This window comes from Lagopus leucura, unplaced genomic scaffold (assembly GCF_019238085.1).
Source record: "Lagopus leucura isolate 7727_CA_CO unplaced genomic scaffold, USGS_WTPT01 Super-Scaffold_100002, whole genome shotgun sequence".
NCBI lineage: Eukaryota > Metazoa > Chordata > Aves > Galliformes > Phasianidae > Lagopus > Lagopus leucura.
The window spans coordinates 26604688-26621387 of NW_024962263.1; the positions used below are offsets into that span (position 1 = coordinate 26604688).

Genomic DNA, 16700 nt, shown 5'->3' on the forward strand with positions numbered 1-16700 from the left:
ACATGCACAGCAGCTGTATGTGAGATTAAGTATATGCTGTCCCACCTGAGAAGGGGAGAAGCCATTTGTTATTAAAACAGTGGCCAGAGAGACAACAAGAACTTAGAGTTATGGTCTCAGGTTAGTGACCATTTACTGGGACACAGGACAAGAGCAGGGCCTGGAGCATGCTGTGCCATCCCTCATCATGGAAGGAAGTATGTGGCTTCAAGCCTAGAGGATCTCCTAAGCCCAGGTGGAGGTCTTTTAGCTCATAATACAAGATTCACAGTACAATTGATATAATTCTCCCCATCATGATTAAAAGCCCAGAGTAAAATTTTAGTGGGAAAGCAGTAGAGAAAGAAAATGTGGCACAGTGCAGATTGCCTGCATCAGCACTTGCTGCCCTTTCTGTAGAAGAAAAGTGGCTTTCACTGACAACAGCAAGCCAGAGTCCCTGAAGAGAAGCTACAGCAACAAGCTGTCAGGTGGCAGCTAGTGACAGAAGTCATTACTCTCACAGGAGTTAAGTCCCTAACTGAGTGTGATGCTTTGCGGCTGTGGACCCCAGCAGCAAAGCCTCATGCCCAGCCACTCCATGCAGTATCTGCTCTGTAGAAAGAACTGCAGTCACTTGTACTCCTTACAGGTGAAATGACTACAACAAACCTGCCTTCCAAGCAGAGGACAGAGACCAGCTGCTAGCTACAAGCTCAACTGTTTTCAAGTGCAGCACTCCAGTTGACATGTACAAGAGCAATTCACATGTTCCTCATGCACTGTTTCTGTATCCCACTGGGTTGAGCACTGCAGGCAGGAACAAAGAGCTGACAAGTACCTCCAAGAAGCCTCTCTTGTAGAGTATCCTGCCTTTCTCCAGCACTGTGCTACGCTCAAGTCAGCAGTGTTCAGAGCCTGAACTGCAGTCAGGTTTGTTTACTTCCTGACCTAGCTTAGACATGCAAAACCTCTCCCTGTTCTTCTGAGGCTGCTATGAACAGGAATGAGTAATTCTGCTGAGATTAATCTTGCTAGAAGTGTCTGTCGAGGCACATGTGAAGACAGGGCAATATCTAGAGACTAGCAAATGTAGAAACAGATACCATTTAGAAAGGAGGTTAAGATACTAGGAGAAAAACCTTTTTGTGTTTCAAGTTGGCATTAATCAGCTTCTCAGTTGAATTCCACAGATTTTCTTAGTTAAAATGTTTAATAAGTGCATGAGAATAAAGCATTTAAAAAAATAATCTGGAACAATTCAAGCATTTGCACATTACAGAGAATCACAGAATCACATTACCACAGAATCCTAGAATGTCTTGGGTTGGAAGGGATATTAAACATCGCTAAGTTTAATCTAGTTTCCACTCACCAGCTCAGAGTGCCACAGCCCCATCCCACCTGGCATTGAACACTTTCTGGGATGGAACATCCACAAGCTATCTGGGCAGCCTGTGCCAGTGTCTCACCACTCCCCATGTAAGGAATTTCCTCCAAATATCTAACCTGAATTTCCCCTTTTAGTTTAAGATCACCACACTCTTGTCCTATCACTGTCAGAGTGATGAATTGTCTCCCCCTCCAGTTTATAAGGTCCCTTTGAGAACTGGAAGGCGGGCAAAAGAAAGAAAAATGGCTGAAATGAGTTAGAAAGAAAAAAAATAATAATAATAATTACAAAGTATATAAAACTGCAGCCTCCTTTTTTACAGCTCCCTTCAGCATAAGGCCTATTGTTCTGTTAAGATAAAGAGATATCTGTTTTGATTTCTGTACCCCCCAGAATACTGCTCAGCTGCACAGTTTTAGCTGGAATAATTAGACATCCTGAATTCATTCTTTCCCTATTGTAAGGGAAGTTTAAACTGCCTAAAATCTTGCTAAAGCCTTTTGTACAAGAAAGATAGTCATACAAGCCTGCCTGAACTTAGACACAGATATGAGTTCAAATTCAATAAAGAATTATCTAGATTTTTTTATTAAAGAGAAAAGGATACCAGGCTTTAAGATAAAATAAGTTTAGAATGTCATACTTTAAGAAAACCTGAAGTAGAACACTTGAGAATTGATAAAATCAGTCTCCAAGAGAAAAAAATAACTCATCCTTAAACAAAAGAGGTAACAAATATAGATATATAGCAGAACTGTCTAAAAGTGTTCAGTGAAATACTTCTATCCAATAACAAAACTAAAACAGTAATTATAGAGTAACTCAAATGGGGAGGGAAGAAGTGGTGGACAGAGGAGCACTCACTAAGCAAGGGATAGTCTTCGGTTATCCATCTATTTGGCTGAAGCCTCACAGTGTGCCAGAAGCACAGCCAGTAGGCTGTGTCTAGTAGCATCCTTCAGCTTTTTATTTCATCTGGTTTTTCTCAAAACTGGTATGGAAAACAGAACTTTTTTCCTCCTGTAGTGGTCCCAGTAGTCTTTCAACCTTCTGGCGGGTATCAACTGTCTTGACAAAAGGAAAGATAAACACCCAAGACTCTGAAAACGTTTCTTCAGAAGCATGCCTCTCAGCACAGCGTTAGCTTCATCCAAAATTTCTTCCATAGAGAGAAAAGTCATGCAGAACTTAGGTCTGCAGGGACCATGCTTACACCAAAGAGTTTTGTGTTTGTAGGAAATGCTATGCTCAGCTGAGATGCTTTGGGAACAATATGCACAGCAGGTGGTAGAAAAATACTTCCTTGGAAGTGACAGAAGGCACTAATTACTTACACTTTAAAACTGAAAATACACAAATTTATGTGGCTCTCAATGTCAGTAGTCAACTCCTCCATATCATTAGTACTTTACTGACTTGAAAGCAGAGCAAATGGCTTTCACAGAGAAGCATACTTTCATTAGTGGCATAGTGACAAGGACTAATCCTTATTTTCCTCTCTTGTCCTCTCTCCTTCCCACCCTTTTCCAGTTCCTCACTGAACAAGAAACTAAATTTCAAATCAGCTTTCCTTTTTTCTCACAGGTGCTCCAAACAGACCTAAAAGAATAACTGTTTAGGAAACAGCAGGGGAGAGCAGCCTCTGAAAACATGAAGAATCCTAATGTGAGAGTCTTTCTTGATGGATCAAGAGCTGTATTTACAGTAAGGGAATTGAAATAATCCTGCAAAATAAAATACCTCACCAATTGGAACTTAAATAACTGTATCCATGCTGCAATATAATTAACAACTCCATTATACTAGAACAGTTTTTGCATGTATCTTAGAGAAGCAATTCAAGGATAAAGTCTTTCCTGCAGTGTTCAAAAATACAGAGGTCCAAAAAGCTAGTTTTGAGCAAAACAGTAATTTGGTGTCTGCATGCATTCATATACAACACCACTTAAAAGAATTTGACTAAGATTGACATAAAGCAAGATTGGCTCCTGAATCAGTTTTTCCCTCTTCTCATTTTAGCCCAAAAGGAAATCCACTTTTCTTCTCAGACAAGGGATGGAGGGGGTGAAGAGAAAGATAAAAGCAACAGTCTTGAACGTCTTGAACAGCACTCAGAAGAGTGGGGGCTGGAGTGCAGAAAAATAAAGTCAGCCTATTAAGACCATAACAAACAACAAAATTCCCAATCTGTATATAGAAGCTTTGCATTTAACTACTGAAATAACATTCTGATAGCCCTGTCCTGAGCTAGCCATTATTAGAACCCAGCCTTTGTTATCTTTTGTAGGAAAGGTAGTTCAGTTCCAGTGTCACAACCTCTGCTTTTGCAAAATGCTGCAGGTCATTTTATATGAAAACTTACTGAACTGAAATTACACCCCACAGAATTTTGTAAACAAGAAAATAGGTTCTGCAGACAGCACAGACAGGGAAAAGCTTTTATTTGCAGAAGACAGACAACATAATCTAGCTTGCTTGTGCACTTTAGGCTTTATAGCAATTTCTTGTGGATCTGCATGTGGATGTATTTCAGGCTTACACTTTGGACTACAGCTGTAGCTGTTTACTTTGCATAGCTACAAAGTTTTCTGTGCAGATAAATAAATATTAATGATGGGAAATAGCTGTTCAGTTATTCAGAGCCCCCATTCTCCCTAATCCTTACAGCAAGGCCTTTAAGGTAGATTTCTATAGAGTTTATCCAAACAATACATCAAATTGTCAACTAAATTTGATACAGAAAATACCACTACTAGGCAAATGCAAGTTAACAAGTCATTTGACAGGAAATATTCTTGTATGTTAGATCAGGGATGAGGGATCACGTGGAGAGCAAAAGGATTGGTAGTTAGGCTACTTCAGGCTATGTATTAAGATACACATGTCCTGGGACCAAGGATGTGAATACATGCATGACATTGCTTTAATATCTATCAGATATTAAACCGATAGATACTAAAGATCTGATATCTATCAGATACTAACTTCTTGCTATTAAAATTTTGGTTCTTCCCATTAAAAAAATATATACATATAGGAAGAGAAAGCGAGACCTACCACAGTGTTTATCTCAGTGAGGAAAGTAGAATGAAGTTATATTCGCCTTTATTTATAAAGCTTTTAAATTTCCTAAAAGTGCTCCAAGCCAACTCTGACAGATGAGGTAAATACAATTTCAGACTTCACATGAAGAGAAACAGCAGAATAATGTGTTCTTAAAATAATGCAAAAGAATCGGGAGATAAACACTAAAGAAATAATTCATTTCTGTTTAGTGCCAGGCCACTTGATAGTTTTGTTTGAGTATTTGTAGTTATATTTTTACAGGTTGTGAATTTTATTTTATTAGCAATTCAGCTCTGCGTGGCCTTATTTGCTGCAAAAAGATTCGTAAGTTCCCTACATGGGAGTACGTAGTGAGCAGTCAGCTTCTGGAAGCTGGTTTGTGTAGACTCATCTCTAGAGCTGAAGGCATTTCTGTAGGAGGAGCCATGTGGGAGAGTCTTTCCCCTCTCCCTTTACTATGTGTAGTGTTTCATAGGAGCACAGTTCAGGAAAGTAACTTGTATTCTGCAAGTCACTCCATGGTGGAAAATGCCGCAGCATAAACTGAGGAGCAGTGGATGAGGAAGTATTTTCCATCAGATGCCTGTTTTCATGGTTTCTCATCTGCTCTCTCTCTTCCACTCAGAACAGTGCAAAGATATCCACTCCTTCTACAGCCACTGAAGTGGACTTTGTACTCGTTTAACCATACATTTCATATTGATTGTGCCTAGAACCTGGTTATTAATACCTACCTGCAATTTTTAAGTAAAAAAAAAAATACTGTTCAGAGAATCCAGGCCTCCAAATATGTTTATGTACTTAATTCTTACTGAATTCAATGGTGGGAGATTTAAGCATTTTTACATTTCAGAATCTTGAAATCAGTCATCATCCAATGAGTACCTACAGACCTTTCTGTAGGTAATACAATTTCCATGAGCATCAGAAATGGAGAAAGATTTGCTAGCCTGGAAAGTAATCATAATATGCCCAAAATATTACAAAATTTGTAAGCTAAGAACTTGTTCTTACAGCACCCAACATTTCTCTGCTGCACAAAGTTGCTAGACAGCCCCAGTCTCCATGTATATTATGGATTTGTTGTCCTTGATTATCCACCAGGGACCTAGCACATGGGAGTTCTCTCATTTACATGCCTCATTTATGTACAGATGAGCTATTTGCATGACAATTATGAAAACCATCTACATTCATATATTTCTTTTTTCTCTACAGAGCAGAGCACAACTGACAATGCAGGATCCAGACAATGGAACCTATGGGACATAGAAGTGTCAGCTTACTCAACCATGCTATGGCAACTCCCCATCCCAAGCACGTCCAAGATCACTTGCGTGCACGAAAGTAGCATACACACATACTTGCAGACAGAGGCTTAGTTATTTCCCAAAATTCTTTTAGATGTACAGTAAATTTCCACAGGGTAATGTTCCAAAACCATCATGTTAACAGTGAGATTTAATCTGAGAGCTAAGGAGCTTCAGGGTGCTGCAAGGAGAACGTCTGAATAGTACAATTTTTAGTCATGCAGAGCACCAGATCCTCAGAACAGAAAAGCAGTGGCATTTTACCTTTCCAGTCAGTCAATGAAGCATGAGTGCTTTCACTCAAATTCACTGGAGGATTCTGGGTGAAAACATTTGGTGTTTACTAGCAGCCAAGCATCAGCCACCATAACGTATTCAGTATTGGGGTTTTCATATCATCTGATGGTCAGACACAGAGAACTCACAAAGGAATGCAACATATTGAATGCAAACACTCTCACGTACCTGAGAGGCAATGCTGGAAATCATAACCTCACCCCAATCCGGGATGTACCTTGAAAAAATGCCATTTTTCTAGTGATGTTATGGAGAAAAAATACATATATAGCCACCACCAAGAAATAGTACCATGCATACTTTGAGTGTGGGGAGGAAGGTTTAAATAATATAGCATTGCATTTTGAACTAGCATGGGAAGGCAACTTATTTGCCTCAGAAGAAATATCGAAGGGGATTTTCAGCTCTATCTAGGTACATTTGCTCCTTAACCATGTTAAAAACCTCTTACATCAGTGTGAGCAGGGAACACTTGTGCTGCAGTTCTTATTACTCAGATGAGCGCCCTCAACATGGAAAAAAAGAATGCAATCTTCACTTTTGTGTGCAAAATTAGTATTAGCAGCTTCCAAGCCTTGTTTTCCATAAATATCCCATTTCCTGGTAATTAGCACATTTTTCTGTTAGCTGGAAGCTTCAAGTGCTCTCTAACAGAGGAGAAGAAAATAATCTAGAAATATCTTGCTCTAGAACAGTGATGTGATTGCTAGTTTCCAGTTAAGGATCAGGTCAACTATGATCACAGCCCACCGAAGCACTTCATATTAGGAGAGTTAATCCACGTGGTTCTTTTACTTTGCTTCTGATGCTATGCTCAAACCTTGAAACTTGTAAACAAATACTGTTAATTTTATTTTTATTACACAATTAAAAAGCACCATTCAATTCCAGAGCTCCTCCAGCAAGGAATACCAGGGTGAGAGACAAGTTTTACCCTGAAGACAGTCAAATTAAACTGCTATCTGCATTGTACAGACTTCAGAAGCAGAGGAATAGGCTAGGCAAGCTGCCAAAGGTCACATTAGAAAATATCTGTGATAGCTTAAGGAACTAAGATGCTTTGAATCCTATCCAGAGCCATTGAACATTGTTTTCTGTCAGCCTTAAAACTTGTCCTGCTTCAGGAAAAGCTTCACCCCTGAGAGCCAGGAAGTAAGGCTGTTTTTCAAGTTTATTAACTTAATAAATAGTTTTGTTAACCTTCCTCATCAAATTTCCTACTGGTGTTTGTAAAGTCTCACACTGCAACAGGGAAGAAAACACTGTTAAAAAACCAAGGAAATGTAAAACCTTAAGGAATCATCAGAAGATCTGACAGGCAGGCAGAGCGCCCTAAATCATTTTAACTCATTCCTTAATTGAATTACTTTCAAGCTGATTGAGCCCGTTAGGCTCTCAAATCCCAAGATATAGACCATGTATTACAACAAAACCAACACTTTCTGGTCTGTATTTGTAACTGTACGATTCAAGGTCAATTCCAAGTTTGAAATTTTCACACAAATCCTCAAGATGATGGTAAAAAGAAAGAGCTGGAAAGAAAATTAGCCTCGGATGAAAGTTAGTAATTGCCTTGACTTCTGACTCCTTATGCTCTCCACGAAGCGAACTTCCATCCCCTTAAGAAAGAAAATCCCAGACACAAGCAAAAAAAAAAAAAAAAAAAAGAAAAAAAGAAATAGATTTTTCTGAGGTTACACTGCCATCTATTGTCATTGCATGGTTTGTTCACCTTTTTATGAAGCCTCATTTTACAGCTCTTCGAGTTTTCTGAAACAAAACCTTCAATCCTAAATTGTTTGAATTAGCTCCAGTTCTACTATTCTGCTGAGGGTACATTCCCCAGCTTCAGATTTTTATTACTGGTCATTCCCAGTCTACGTTTTGCAATTTTTTTTTTTTTTATTTACCCCAATTCCCTGTTTGTACAGTAAACAACTTGCTTTTACAACTCATTTCCTTGTATATATTCATGCACATTTTATGCTTAGATATAAAAACTAGAATGTTTTTAGAAAATGCACAATGGCACTGTAGATTCATATATAGCCTCAATAAAATAATGCATCATTTCTACTTCCATAAACTGACTGAATTAGGGAAGACAAATGCTGCATTGCCAACACTTAGCTCCTGAGCCAGACCTGTGCCTCTAATGGAGCCTTCTGAGAGAAAAAATAAAAGAAAAAAAAAAAAAGAAAAATAATAATCATAGAATGACCTGGGTTGAAAAGGACCACAATGATCATCTAGTTTCAACCCCCCTGCTATGTGCAGGGTCACCAACCAACAGACCAGGCTGCCCAGAGCCACATCCAGCCTGACCTTGAATGCCTCCAGGAATGGGGCATCCAGAACATTCTTGGGCAACCTGTCCCAGTGTGTCACCACCCTCTGGTAAACAGCCATTCCCCCCCTCCTTCAAGTACTGGAAGGCCACAATGAGGTCTCCCTGGAGCCTTCTCTTCTCCAAGCTAAACAAGCCCAGTTCCCTCAAGCTTTCCTTAGAGGAGAGGTGCTCCAGCCCTCTAATCATCTTAGAGATCCTCCTCTGGTCTTGTTCCAAGAGCTCTGTCTTTCTTATACTGGGGGCCTCCACCCTGACACAGAACCATTGATCACAACCCTTTGGCTGCGAGCAGCCAGCAAATTACTAATCCACTGAACAGTCCATCCTTCAAATCCACACCTCTCCAATTTAGAAAGAAGAATATGGCAAGGGACTATGTCAAAGGCTTTGCAGAAGTCCAGGTAGATGACATCTGTAGCCCTTCCCCCATCCACTAATGCCATCACTCCATCTTAGAAGGCCACCAGATTGGTCAGGCTATCTCTTGCTGGCTGTCTCAAATCACCTCTTTATCCAGTATATGCCTTAACATAGCTTCTAGGAGGATCTGCTCCATGATCTTCCCAGGCACAGAGATGAGGTTCACCTGCCTGTAGTTCCCCAAGTCTTCCTTTCTCCCTTCCTTAAAAATAGGAGTACCGTTCCCCTTTTTCCAGTCACCGGGAACTTCACCAGACAGCCGTGATTTTTCAAGTATGATGGCAAGCAGCTCAACAACCACATCAGCCATCTCTTTCAGAATGCTAGGATGGATACAATCTGGCCCCGTGGACTTATACACATTCAATTGCATGGGGAGGATTCAGTCTTTTTCCACCATTACAGTGGGACAGAAAATACTTCCCACACCCTCATCTAGAGGCTCATGGTCTGGAAAAACCATGAAAATGTGGGAAGACTGACGCAAAGCACTCATTGAGCATCTCAGCCTTTTCCTACGTCTGAGGAAGCCAGCTCCCCATTACTTTTCTTCAGAGGGAGGAACACAAAGAAACTTTAAAAGACACCTAGCAGATTGGTGATGAGATTTCATATTTTCACCTGAAGGAACAATCTTCAGGTTGTCTGATGATCTTCAAAATATCTATTTGGCAATGCTGAACTGCTGCAGGAGTCTGCCAGCACCACATACCACTGTGCTTTCAAGTACAGCAGATCATGCTCTAAAGGTATGAACATCTTTGCAATTGGTACTCTTTGTCTTTCTCCATTTCAGGAAAAAAAATAATCAGATGAAAACTACTTATGATATTGAAATCAAGTAGTGGTACATATACTCACATACCTTTATTATGATGAAAACACCAAAAGCACGACCTCTGAACATTCTACTGTAAGAGATAATTGGGGAAAAAAAGAATGTATAACTAAGGGCTACTAATATGGCTAGAAGAAAATGAGTCACAGTTGCTATAGGCATATTTCTGCTATGCAAACATTTGCACATTAACTTTCATTCAGCACCACTCACGTATAAATTTAGAGTGAATATATTAATATTGATGTGTAAGCACTGAATATATGGAAAACAGGTGCTAAACTGGAATTGTTTCTGGCTTCCTTCAGTTACCATTGTTTTCTTGGTTATTATAGAAGGAACACTACTTACAAAAGTAAAAACACATAAAACAGAATCACAGAATCACCCACTAAAACAAGTTTAGATAAAATGTAAATATTTTCGTATTAGAAGTCAGTTTAATCATTACTGCCACAGCTGGAGCCACCAAGTAGCATATCCTGTAACTAAGCTAGAATTCCTCTTTGCAAAAGGCAAAGTATCCTTTCTTTGGCATTAGAAACCCTGCTGAATTGTTTAAAATCACGTTTTAAATCTGCAACATTTTATGTGTAGAAATATCTAATACAAAAACGAACAGTCAAAAAAAGCAAAAACTGAGAATACATGCATTTTAAAATAAATGAAGAAATCTTGATTGTTGATTTCATTTTTTTTTTTTTAATTACAAACATTTCATAGAAAGTAAAGAGTGCAAAGACAGCGCACATTTATTTTTTAAGGAGCTCTAAGTTCCATCATAACTTTCAAGTACCACTGGGGGAAGGCATAGTGATGAGCAAGGCCGTAATTACCTCCTTGGCATCACCCTGTGGGTCCATGAAATCCTTCTACACATTGCTGTGCTCAGCTCTCCAAACGCATCTGGATGGGGATGACCTAGGTGCTAGAACTGAAATAGATAGGAGAATAATATTTTAAAAATTCTTTAAAAAAAACCACAACAATTCCTGGTTGTTTACCAGTAGTGAAGACTAGTCTTTGGCTGGACCTGCCCCCCATCTCTGCGTTAGAAGGTGGGGAAGGTATCTCAGGCCCTGTATGCCCAGGAACATGCATGTGCCTGATCCTTCAGATGGTTACAGCATGCTTAAGACCCCTTTTAAAGTCTTAAGTATTGTCTTCCCCTTCTCATTAGAAAGAACAACAGGTTTGGCGGATATGTTGTATTTCTTTCAGAGGTGTACTAACAATTTCACTCCATGGAGTGCGTGCTGGAAGCAGTTATTGTAGTAACAGTTTTGAAGGGAGTGATTGAATTGTACAAGCTCTTCTTCTAATGTGTTTTAAGTAATAAAGTTCAGTGCCAAAGGAACTTATTGGCAAGATGAGATCATTCAAGCATGAAAATCCCTTTGAAAAACATAATTACTTCAACTCTGTCCTATATACTCACTGAATGCTGTTAAATCCTTCTAGTTAACAAAATAAAAAATGAGCAAACAAATCAGGCAGACAAGGGGGGGACAATAAAAATGGAAGCATTTTGACAAAAACCCAGTAGCAAAAACACAACAGGAAGTTGTTTTCTGCACAGTTGGATACATTGACATACCAATGTAGGAGCTGGGAAATGATTTCTTCAGGTTTTATAACCCTTTTTGTGGCTTTGGCTATATTATACAGAAGCCACCAGATATGTACACAGAGTAGCTCTGTGCTGTATATGTAGTTAAAATAAGCAGGGGTCATGGGGCAGGAGTAAAGGAGAAAGAAGAATCCTCCAGCCCCATGTTTATGTTGCCCCTGCATGATTTGGTAAGTGGCAAAATATATCACAATTTTGAAGATAACCTGAGTCATGCCACAAAAGTTGTATCACTGCTTCGGGGACAGTATTTTTCCTTATTATGTTTCCTTATTATAAACACTTCTGTTTGTTCCTTCTCCTGACAGTTCCCAAATTCTTGCTCTTCGACATCACAGAGAAAACAAATGCACAGTCCTGGCAAATGAACCTGTGGGATAGAGGAGTACAGGGTCGTGAATACGTCAGAAAGCTGACTGGACCATAGTCCATCTTATCCTCTGCACTGGGGCTATTGCCAGTGATTGAACATCCTTTGGAACAACCACAGTTTCAAGTGTAATAACTTTCTCATAGCTAGCAACATTAAGAATACCAAAGAGACCTATTTCATTATATTTTTCTTTTAACTTCTCTGTAGTGATTTAACTTCCCTTTTTTTTAATCTTGGCTGTTGAAGGTTTGTTACAATCTCCTCCAGCATCCTACCTCCCACATCTCACAATCTACTTTTCTTAATGACTTCTTTCATTTATTTTTCTAGCTCTTCCTGCACACAAGATTAAAATTCCCTGCTGCAGCATTTGTTATCTTCTCTCATTCTGTTTAGTGTGATGCCCAGAAAGCTGTGTAAGTATATGTACTTAGGATATCTGAGTAAAGGTAATTAATATAAAGCACATTCTCATATCATTTACTAGGCAGGGACTAGTTTCTATGAAGTACTGACCTCCAGGACCTTATTTCATAATATTATTTCCATCCTACCAGGTTGACAGGAGAGATAGTGATAGTACATGCACATATCCTGGGCAACAAGCAACTCAGAGAACTGATATTTGCTGCCCACTGTTGATTTTATCTCAGAAGTCAAGTACTCCTATGCAAAATTGGGCTAAAATAAATTACATCTGATGAATCATACTGTCAGCACCACTTCCCACAAACATATTGTGAAAGTAATGCTATTTTAATATTTTAAGTGTCATCATGTTGAAATTCTAATATGAAGTTTTTGTGTCTGAGATCCTAGATCCAAATTAGCTGTTCTAGAGAGATGCTCCTGATGTTCTTTACTGCAGCACCAATGCCTGCCTCAGACTCACTTGTACTTGGGAGCATCCCGTGCCTCTGGTAATACAATAGGGAAGAGACTGTGACACTGCAGGCTGTTTGGGAAAGCCGCACGGCAAAAAGGCTATTTAGGTCTTATGCACAACAGCTTGGGAATAAGTGGCTTAAACTATCCAAGGCCACATAGTCAGTCCTTAAATTGTGTCTTCTGAAAATAGAAACAGAAGGGTCTGCTGCTTTGCTAGCACACCTCAAATTCACTGCTTTCCTGTGGAATAAACTAAAATTAAATTCAAGTAGACACACACACACACACACACACAAAAAAAAAAACAAACTCTAATCAGATAAGACTTAAATTTAATCCTCTTGAGTTTAGACTGTTATCAGTATGGTCCCATAAGACTGAGAGGGATTTCTTGTGCTTCAGGACACATTATGTTACGTAAGGCCCTTCATAATACATCCCTCAAAAATCTTAAGGAAGATTTTCATGAAGCCCAGTTCAGACTGGGACACTGTAGCAGACCCAGTTTGGGCAGGAGCCACCTGAACTACCAGCAACAGCTGCTTCTCCTGCAGACAAAACTCAGGGCAGGCTGCTCAACCTCTGGACATATGTTCCAAAAGCCTTCAAAAGTCCCAGTTCACTCAGCAAATACTTTCCTATTGTTATTTTCAGTAATAGACTGCCAGCTCCTTCTCAGTTCTCACCTTCCACCTGCCACCCCCCCTTTTCCATCAGCACTGTCACTCAGCTGCAGCACCACTGTGAGCTACTTAGATTTGAATTTCAGCCTTCAGCTTCAGGGTCCTTAAATATTACCAAATATAATGCAGATGTGTACTTATGTATACTCACACATACATAACAGTAAAACTGGAAGTGCAGGAAAGGGAAAACAGTAAATATTACACTCTCCTACGGCAAATCCACTTTTACTGTATAATTTGTAATATTTAGGATTGAGAACTATCAACAAGGAATTGAAAATTTAATTTGTTACACTACTGTGCATTAGTTCAAAATCCAGTCCTGTGATTTCAAAGCTTTCTTCAGAAGCAGCAGCAGATAATTCTTCCAATGATACTATTTTCATCGAGGAAGATGGCTTTATCCTTCCAGAATCTAAGAATCTTGATTCTGCTCTTCAATAGACTAATTTACAATATGGATGTATGTTCTTGATAACCATGACTGGCTTTTTTTTTTTTTTAATAAATTGCTTGTGCCTAATAAAGAAAAAGAGGACATTTTAGAAATAGTCCATGTGTTAGAACACAGCTATATGTCAGTTTTCATTTTCTGTTGTAGTTTAAACTTTCCCCTCAATTTGAAATTGTAAATTTCTAACTGAAAGAATACCATGGCCCCTGCATTCTCTCAACTTACTCAAAACACCCAGCTCTTGAGATGATGCTTTAACATGTCAGTGACAGTCCTGAGTCAGACTTTTGGCGCAAAAGCCAATAGGGATTGAGAGGCTTTTTGGCTGCTAAGTGCTCTTTCCTTTGAAAATCCTGCAAAGAGTAAACCAGAAAATGTCACTTAAGCTAGTAGATTACAACAGATATTTTACATGGATCATAAACAGACATCCTTGAATGCAGAAGCTGTCATTTGTCTCTATTTTAGAATAAAATGGAGCACTTCTGAGAACATCTGCGTCATACTCAGTTCTCAGATTATTATTTTTTTCTTATGAGTACAGGAAAGGAGAAGTTATGCTTAAAAAAAAAAAAGTCTTAAAATACAAGCCAATCTTTCTTCACCTTCAATTTTGATAATATACCCCAAGCCTTTAAACATCATCATCATCTTCAACTCAGGTTGGTAGTAAACAGAACAAATTTGCTTACAATAATTTCCAAGGTGACATAATAACATCTAACTGAGTCTGGAGAGCTCAATACTATTGATGCTCATTGCTAGCCTTGCTAAAAACATGGAGCTTCCCTCAGCTGGCATTATGAGCACAGCTCTGAGGCAGCAGCAGGGAGACAGGAAATTTGTAGGGCTTTGCATCACCTTGTATAAATCCTTCAAGAAGGACAGCAAAGGCTATCAGCACTTCAGCCTGCTGTTAAAAAGGGCAAATATTGGAAAATCAGCAATGAAGCAATGTTCCTGGTTACCTACCAGGGAAAGCAGAAATCCAATAAATTCATTTTATACAGGCAACAGCCAGTCTAAGTGGGTTTAAAACCATGGCCTGCTGATGAAGGACTCCACACAGCAGACTAGAGCAAATTTTGTTCAATGAAAGCACAAGTGAGTTTTTATCAGAGTTTTTATCTCTTGTGAACTTGAAACTGGGGGATTTTTCATCATCATGAACAGGCAAGTGATCAAGGGGCACTTGTGCTCCAATTAATGCTCTCTCTCATTATTCTAAGGTACGTCCTGGGTTTGCAGCCCAAGCCAGAGATGTGATGGCTACAAGGCAGCACCCTGAAAAAGAAGCCCAAACTATCACCAGCTGCCTTTGTCCTTTCTACTACAAGCTTCTTGTTCTTTTGAGTTCCTGAAGGATCAACTTACATCTGCATATCTTAATAACTGCCTGCAATACTCTGTTGAAGTGTAAAATATACTTTTAAGACATTTCTAAGATTAGTAGGCAACTACTGTAAATTGAGCTTTAGTCTTTGTTTGTAATAGGCTGAAGTTTCTCCAGATTCAAAGTCCATGAAAATATGAAGAGCAATTATGGGATCTGCTGAAAAATTTTAGATCCCATCTAACTACATAGGAATGTAGGATTCTTCATCTATTTCAGAGATCAATAATAAAGGTATGTTTGCAAATCAACTTTTTTAACTAATAAAGTGGAAATGTCTATAAGTCTTAAGGAGATCTAGAAGCAAAATATAAACACGCAGCAACACATATTTGCCATCCATGATAACAAATACATCCATATATAACCCACCTAAAACTTCAGAAAACACGAGCTGTTATTTCATTAAATTACACACCAGCTTTATCAAATACACATATGTATAGTCAATGAATATAAAGATGTCATAACCATGAAATAAACAAGAGAGTTAGGCAAAGCAGATTATAACAACAAAAAAAGAATAGATGGAAAGCTTACCTGCATCCTGGGCTTGCTGCAAAACTCGAAAGAAAAGATCTCCAAAAGAGAACTTCTCCCCCTGGCAGTCAGCTCTTAAATGGGTCTAGGAGAGGTGGAACCAGGCTCCACCCCTTCCGGCAGCACAGGAGAATTGCCTTCAGCTGTGCTCCCGTGGCTGACTCATTGCTCAGGTGATCAATCAGAGGTTCAGGCATACAACGTATTACTTATTCATTTCTTAGTGACATTTTAAAGGAACATAAAAGTCATCTTGATTTTTAAAGGCTTTAAAGTAAAAATAAATAAATAAATAAAAATAGTTACTTCATAGTTCAGACTTTATTTTCAGCTGCAATCTTGGTGCTGTAGATGGCACTGTAGGCCCAGCAAAGAAATCATTGTCCTTCAGCATGATAACGTTCAGCTGATCCCCTTCATTCCCAGAGCAGGAGCTCAATTAATTATTTAAATCATTAAAACCTACAATAGCAAATGATAATTCTTATATAAAAATAATTTATTATGGTTTTATGACAAGCTGTTACACCAGACATTTAATTAGTTTTAATTAACTGTGGAGTTCCACATGTGTTTTGAAAGGTTAAAAAAAACTTTAGTTTCCCTGGATTTTGAATTCTAAGAACCTAGATCTTCATTGAAATATCCTAATAAAAAGCAAACAATAATTACCTCCACCTATTTGCATGGAGAGTAGATGTAACAGTAGTTTAAATAAGGAGGCGGCTTGCCATGTCTTGCGTGCACTTGCATGCAGCCAGAAAATCACATTACAGTATAACAGTAGTTACTTAAGATGGAAGAGAGAGGGCGTTATAGCTTCTCTCTTTGCATGCTCCTTTTCCGTGCTCCACGAAGAGTACTTGCTTTCTAAATATTTTGTAGTCCATTTTGTTTCCTCTTCTGCTATTTTTCAGCATTGCAATCACTTCAGCATACATACATATGTGGAAAACAACTGACGTTAATGAGACCCTGTTCTTTTCTAATCTCTAGGCAGTGTTGTGAATAAGCATGAAAAGCTCATCAAAAACAACGTGACCTGAAAGGGTGATGTTTCATAGAATCATAGAATCTTTTATA

General features: G+C 38.8%; 1 long non-coding RNA gene across 1 annotated transcript; it reads right to left on the reverse strand.

The window, feature by feature from the left end:
* Positions 1-10435: 10435 nt before the first annotated feature.
* Positions 10436-15654, reverse strand: LOC122179447. The gene is made up of 4 exons (XR_006178691.1): positions 15618-15654; positions 13910-14037; positions 11490-11653; positions 10436-10587 (listed from the first exon to the last, which is right to left on the reverse strand). It is a non-coding gene; the product is annotated as an uncharacterized LOC122179447 (long non-coding RNA).
* Between the last annotated feature and the right edge of the window lie 1046 nt (positions 15655-16700).